The sequence below is a fragment of the Seriola aureovittata genome, chromosome 4 (genome assembly GCF_021018895.1).
Source record: "Seriola aureovittata isolate HTS-2021-v1 ecotype China chromosome 4, ASM2101889v1, whole genome shotgun sequence".
NCBI classification, from domain to species: Eukaryota; Metazoa; Chordata; class Actinopteri; order Carangiformes; family Carangidae; genus Seriola; species Seriola aureovittata.
Genome location: NC_079367.1, coordinates 28372302 through 28379467, shown reverse-complemented (window position 1 = coordinate 28379467; position 7166 = coordinate 28372302). Strand labels below are relative to the sequence as shown.

Below are 7166 nucleotides of genomic sequence, written 5' to 3'. Positions count from 1 at the left end.
AAGATCCCTATTCATGATTACACCCAGATCTTTAACATGGGTTGAAGTCCGGGGCAGCAGGGGGACTAGTATTAAATACAAAGGTAATTGGACAACAGCAGAAGTGATGACTGTGTGGTCCAGAGTTGGTGTGGAATGGATTAGTGTCACTAACATGATCCACTGTGTGTAATTTGGCTCAGTATAAAAAGATACTGTAACAGGCTCATGTGAAGTGTGAAAGCTACGTAATGACGTCTTCAGTGCAGCAGTGTGTATAAGCTGTTATTCTTTCTCTGTCCAGAAACTCCAGTGTGTCCTTAAATCCATACTATGTGTTCTAGTTTGGTGAAAGGAGCCGGTTAAAAATGTTCAAATTGTTCAAATGACCACAACAACGGGATGCGCCGCTGCCATGACGTGCCGCCTCACATCCAGGATGGGGAAACCTGTTCATTGGTCCCCGGGGCCGCGGCTAACGCCTGTGTGAACTGGAACTCATACTACCCCAACATGGGAGTCACCAGTTTCGATAACATCGGCCACACCTTGATCGTCATATTACAGGTGAGAGCGGCTCTGACGTACTGTATGCAGAAATAGATGTGGGAGTTAAAATTGAGGCTGTACTTTGACAGTTTATTGTGGCAGCCTGGGTTAACAGTCAGTGATGGGGGTAACACGTTCTGTCTCCCTTCTCCTCACGCTGGAAGGTCAGACAGACATCATGTTTTATGTCATGGATGCTCATTCCGTCTGGAGCTTCATTTTTCTTTTATCCGTCACCATTGTAAGAAGCAACTTGTCTTAATTTTTGTTAGTGAGCAGCATTAGTGTTTGACCATGTTCCTAAGTCTCCAACCACAACCTGAAAATATAAACAGGTAGATTCAAATGTAATTCTGTACTCAATAACAGACAGGAGTACTTCAATATACCACAATATAAAATCTTCCAGGTTGTCAAGTTTACATAAAAAAAACAAAAACATACTGAGAAGTCCTCATTAAAATGTTGGTAAATGATGTATGAAAACATATTGTTTGAACTGCAGTTCTCTAACACCTTTATTTGAAGCTCCAAGTGTTGTGTCACATACATTTATCATACTTTTTGATGCGTTTGGAGAGGTGGGGTGTGTAAATGCGCAGTGTGTATATGCATGTTTTCATTGTGTATGTGAAGTTTTCATTGTGTATGTGATTAATGTAGATGTGTATATGCGCACTTTCATGCTGTTTCACCCTAATCAACCTCCCATAAATAAGCCTGTTTTCTCATGAGCACGCAAAACCTTTGCGTGCTCACACGGAACTTTCTGGTGCGCACCAGGAACTCAAAGACCCCCCCCCCCCTCGTCCCCTTAGGAGCTCCCTATTTTTCTGTTGAGACCAGTCACATTTAAGTTCACTATGTGCTCATGTTGCTGGTGCAGTGTCCGTGAAGATCTTTTCTTTCCCGACCAGATGGGCTCCCTCATTATTATGAAGCGGTGCATGGCCGTCTCTGAGAGCATGGCGTGGCAGAGGAGAGAGAAGCAAGCCAAACCCTGTCGAACAGCTCTGTTTCCAGTTCCTCCGCTGGCTGTGGATCATCGCCCGCAACTGCATCAGGTCAGATAGTGTAAAGGTTGTATATGCAACTCAGACATGTGCAGGTCAGATTTGTAGTCTGCAGTGATATCTGGTGGTATAATTATGTAAGATTATATCAGATGCTTTCTTCCTTCTTGAATAAATCCCCCAGAATATGCGCAGTTCTTAGGATGAATGCAAACATAAATGTTTTCGTCTGGTGTCAGTTTAACGGTACTTCTAGTTTAACCTGAGTTTAAAATCAAACATGCCTTTAGATTGACTCGTATGTGTTTTCAGAAACATATTTTCAGGAAAAAAGTTAAAGTAAAAAGTACAATTTTCTCACCACACACTACCTGGACAATTTAACTTGAAAACAACATGTCTTGTCCTTCGACCAATAGACCTCGTAAAACGGGTGAAAGCCCCTCGGCAGCAGGAGTAAGACCAGTCGCGCAATGGTGAGAGTAGTCGACCAGTTTTTTTTTGTTGTTGTTGAAAGAAACCAGCAGCGCCTTTGACTCGCTGTCTCCCCGTCTTCCAGGGACGACATACCTGGGAGCCATCGAGGAGAAAACTTGGGAGGCTGATCATCAGCAATCTCTTTGACCGAGTGATCATGTTAGCCGTCTTCCTCTGTATTCTCACCATGGCCATAGAACAGCACGCAGGGGAGGAACAAAGTGCTGCTGTCTCATTCACAACGTAAAGGAGGAGTTCACTACTCTTTTTTCTGTTCATTCTTTTCTTTCTTGCTTATTTTGTATTGATTGTTTATGTTCTCACTCTTCCCTCCCTGCATTTCCCCGTTCTCTGGCGACCTGTTACTCCCTCCCTCTCTTGCTCTCTCTCTCTCTTTTCCACCAGCCTAAGCAAGTGGTAGAGATACTTAAGATCAGTAACATCATCTTCACTCTCGTGTCTGTTGTGGAGCTGACATTAAAGCTGCCGGTCCTCAAGTGGGCCTACTTCAAGGGACCGAAACAATCTCTTTGATTTTGCCGTCATTATCATCAGGTAATATGATCCTAAATTAAACTCATGGATACAGTCGTTCTGAACAGCGTATTAAAATGTGTTTGTTTTTTTTTTTTTTGGTTTTCAGCTTGTGAGAGATACTTGCCAAAGCTGATAGCAGGTTGGCTGCCCCATGTGCGCTTCATCTGCTGCGGTTTGAGCGGCTGCTTCACAGCCCTAACCCTGCCTTACTTGAAGAGACAGCTGCTGAGGAGGCAGCCCTGCTCTGCCAGCTGCTGCTGTTTTTCACCATCATTTCCAGGCACGCACCATATTCTTCCTCCCCATGTGTCTGTTTCAGGATATCTGTCCTGTCACAATGCTGTTTTAATGCTATAATAATCACCACATTTGAGTGATTGTGTCTCAGTTCTTGGGTGGTAGATTTGCCTCAGAGACCCAGAGCGGAAGCACCATCAAAGACCGGATGAATTTTGACTCGCTACTGTGGTCCATGGTCACTGTGTTCCAGGTCAGTTTTTGACATCCTAATCTGTGCCATCATAATTGCAGTCCATCAGCATGCTATTGAATCTGTCTTTCTTGCTCTCTTTGATTAAATCTATCAATCTAGAGCCTGACTGAGGAGGACTAGAATCTGGTGCTGTATGATGCTGTGGCTGCCACTTGCCCTTCTACTTTTGCACCATCATCGTGGTCGAAAAACACGTTCTGCTCAATGTTCTCATGGGCGTATTAGTCTAGAGTTTTTGAGGAAAGCACATTCAAACACTTGCATACACACCTATCCCAAACTCTTTGTTTTAGCACTCCTCAGATTCAGATGACGAAGACTTCATCCAGCCAGACTTCTGAAAGCGAGTTTTCATTGAGTGAAAACCACGAGACAAATTTAAGTTCTGTAAGAGTCACAACTTCCGTGTTCTGGTTTCAGAATCTACTGAGACGTCTCTGAGATAATGATCAATCTGTTCAACTCCACTTCATGTTGTTCCAGGGTTCCTCAAGACCCAATGAAGGCTGCCCTCTCTCTCTCCATGTGAATCCAGCAGCCCCACCATGACAAGCTCTGCACCTACAGATACCAACGACCACGACGTGAGTTCCTAAGAGCAAGAGTTGCATGCGGCAGCAAGAAATGTGATCAAAGCCACTTTGGGATTTAAAAAAAAAAAACAACGTTGGCTTTATTCTGAGCAACATTTTGCTGGTGTACCACACCTAGGGATGGGAATTGATAAGACTTAATTGATATCAATGCAATTATCGATTCTGCTTATCGATCCAGTTCTTTGATTCCTGTGGATTTTCTCTGTGGAAAAAAAGTAGGCCTAAGTTGTCAGTGTCAACAATGCAAATTGTATTATGAAGTTATGAACACTGAACAAGATAAATATCTGCTCTATAGTGGTTCAATCCCTCGAGGAGTTCGCGACGGACACATCACTAATACATACCTTCACTGCTCGGCTGAGACTGGGACACATTCATTTTCTGGCAGCGTGGAGCGTCAAACACATGGCACTTCTGATATTTAATGCCCTGCTGTGTCAACAAATGTTTCATGTGTTATGATCGCGGTCATATTATTGTAGTTGGTCTGTTGTGTATGTGTGTGTGCCCTGATTTCCTGTGTTTTCTTATTGTATGCAAATAGGTGTGTGCCGCAGCCGCGCCGTCATTGGTGGAAAGGCTCTGCGCCCTGGTCGGTGATTGGCTGCAGCCCCTGGTCACCTGATATATAAAGTGCCAAGATTCATTTGAGTAGTAAGGGTGGGCTGCTAGTTTCGTTTCTCTTGTTTTCTCCTGTTTATTTAATTAGGAAGGTGAGTTTGTTGTCATTTGTTTTCCTTTGGTTAGATTAGTTGTTTACTTTCCAGACAGGGTTATTATGTTTATTTTGTTGGCCTTAGTCCACCTTGAAGCCTAAACTCAGTATTTATTTTCTATATGTTCACTTAAAACCTTTAAGCAAATAAATCACTTTGGTTATATTTAAACCAATCTTTGTTGTGGCTACTTGGGACTTGGAGAAGATGGGGCCAGTTTATGTTGTGTCCTAGCCCCCCCCCCCCCCCCCAGACTGGGGCATAACACATGTTTGTTTTGAAATTAAGCCACACTTCCTTGAATCCTTCGCTGTCGTTCACGCTGACTGCATCTCGCGAAGGTGTGACGTCATTGTTTCGCAGGGCACGCGGAACCAGGTGGAAAGCATCAATAAGGGAATCGTTAAGCATAAAGGCAAATAATGTTGATGAATCGCAGGGCTTAAACAGGGTTCCTGCGGGTCCTTAAAAAGTCTTAAATTAAAATCCGGGTAATTAAGGTCTTAAATTGTTGATCCGCGATTAATAGCCGTTTTACGGTACGTCAGCGACGGACTGACGTCGGCCTGCGTGCAGCCAGTACGCACGGTTGTTGTCAAAGTGCGGTTCGAAAAGCAAAGATGGGAAAGTGCAAATTCAATTACAAATGGATGGAGGAGGATTCATTTAGGAAGTGGTTGGCCCCCGCTGAAAATAACAATAAGGCAACGTGCACATTTTTTAAAAAGACTTTTTCCTTAGGGACCACAGGTCTTAAAGCAGTTGAGGCGCATATGAGAGGAGTTAAGCACCAGCGGTATGCGGCGGCAGCTAGCCGCAGCTGGGCCACAGCGGGGCCAGGCTAATCCCTGCGTTGTTCGGAACACGAGCTAAAGATACAAATTCAGACGCCACCTCTCAATCTGCTTTAAAAAGCTTCATTTTACCACCAGAGACCCAAAAGGCAGAGGTACTGTGGGTTCTCCACACTGTGATGAGGCATAATTCATTTAAATCTAATGAGGATATAAGTGGCGTCTTTGCTGCCATGTTCCCCGATTCCCAGCGTGCAAAGTCATTCACCTGTGGTGAAAATAAAACGGTATATCTCGCCAAATATGGCATAGCTTCATTCATCAAGAAGATGATAACATTGGTCTTGTTTTTCAAACAGTTATGTAAATGATTTTCAACATTTTGGCTTTGGAGAGGCTGTTTTGAGGAGTTTGATTATTGAAGTTATTTACAATGGAGACTGCTTTAAGTGTTATTTGGGATATTCAGTGTTATTCTGTCCTTATTTGGAAAATGATTGTTGGCTCTGTTCTGTGTCACAATGGAAAGGAAAATAGAATGCAACTGTTTGCTTTGATTGTGTTTAAAATTAAATTTGAGTATTTTCTACCAAAGAAATTGTTATGACATTTTTTAGTCTTTCTAGTCAGCATTAAATTTGAGTCTTAAAATGGTGCAAGAACCCTGTTAAAGTATTCCGGCACTGTGCCGGATCTCCGGCATAACACTGTGAGAGAGGTCCATGATGCCAGGATGTTGAGGGCCTCTGACTTCTACACGACATGGCAGGAGAAGATGGGTGACAACAGCTTGCTGGGAGACAGCGCATACATCGGACAGGCATTCCCTTTTGTCATCTTGCCCAAAAGAGTCAACAATAACAGCAATGCTAACAAGAATAACGGAATCACAGTTTGTCTAAGAATCGACACATCAGGCCCTCAAACCCTCGCTGGGCTGACTTGAGCTGAGCCAGTAAGTCTTTGTGGCACCTCTGTGCCTCCTCATGGCGCCTCTGACTGGCTTCCTCCGACTCCCGGAGGAACTGGAGGACGTCCTCATGTTCCCGCCGACGCTTATGAGGCCGTGTGTGTGTTGGTGCTGTGTGGGTGCTGGAGCAAGAAGCAGCCTCTGCTGGAGGTGCCGTGACAGCTGGAGGCCCAAGCACCTCTGGTCGCCTTACGTCAAGCCGACTCGGAGCTCAGAAATCCCAACATCCGAGTACAGCTGGAACGCACTATTAGTCTCTGTGCTCCCCTTTGTCTTGGTCAGTTCGTCTTGTTTTCATGGCTCATGCTCCTGTGTTTCTGGTGTATTTGGATTTTCAGTTTTTGCTTGTGTTTTGCTCCTGCTTTTCTCTCCTGATTAGTTTCCCCAGTGTTTCAGTTTTGTTCCTGGGTTTTGCCTCCATTTTGGATTTTGAGTTCTGTTATTAATTTCTTGTTATTAAAAGACCTTTTTCCACCAACCCCCTTTTTTTGTAGTGTGCATTTGGGTTAAATTTTTCCCTCAAGTGTGACAGTTAATTATTTTTATTTTGTTTACATTGTGGTTCTGTTAGTGATTAATTGTACTTAACTTTTATTCTTTTCTTTTCACACACTTGTTTTTAGTAACATATATACATATTTAGTTATATACACTGTTTTAATTATGCTTAGCATTTTGTGCAGTATTAAAATTCTAATAGTGCATTATTTATAATAAACATCTGTCCCATTAATGCTGTGTGCTGTCAGGTATGTGTATTTATGTTAATGAGGAGTGAATTTTAAAAGTGACATCATTGTCCCTTTAAAGACCCATCGGTGTCCATGCTGAACATCCAAACTGATATCAGCTGTAACAAAACAAAACTTTGCTATAAACTACATGAGCTGAATGCTTATGTCAACATTCATTGATAATTTGGTCGGTACTAAAGGGCATTCACTCCAACTTCACCCCTCTATTTTTAATGTGATGGTGCACAACACTGCAACTTATGAAATGGTAACATGTTTTGTAAAAGTGTAACGCCACTCATATC

The 7166-nt window shown here is 43.1% G+C and overlaps 1 long non-coding RNA gene across 3 annotated transcripts; it reads left to right on the top strand.

The window, feature by feature from the left end:
• The first annotated feature begins 258 nt into the window (after nt 1-258).
• On the top strand, nt 259-6840 carry LOC130167310 (uncharacterized). 3 transcript variants are annotated; one of them, XR_008827263.1, is made up of 9 exons: nt 259-546; nt 1446-1592; nt 1961-2017; nt 2101-2261; nt 2424-2573; nt 2662-3045; nt 3148-3435; nt 3532-3632; nt 4192-6840. It is a non-coding gene; the product is annotated as an uncharacterized LOC130167310 (long non-coding RNA). The 3 variants fall into 3 exon arrangements; XR_008827262.1 differs by having other exon boundaries at nt 2101-2573; nt 3148-3430; XR_008827261.1 differs by having other exon boundaries at nt 2101-2573.
• The last annotated feature ends 326 nt before the right edge of the window (nt 6841-7166 follow it).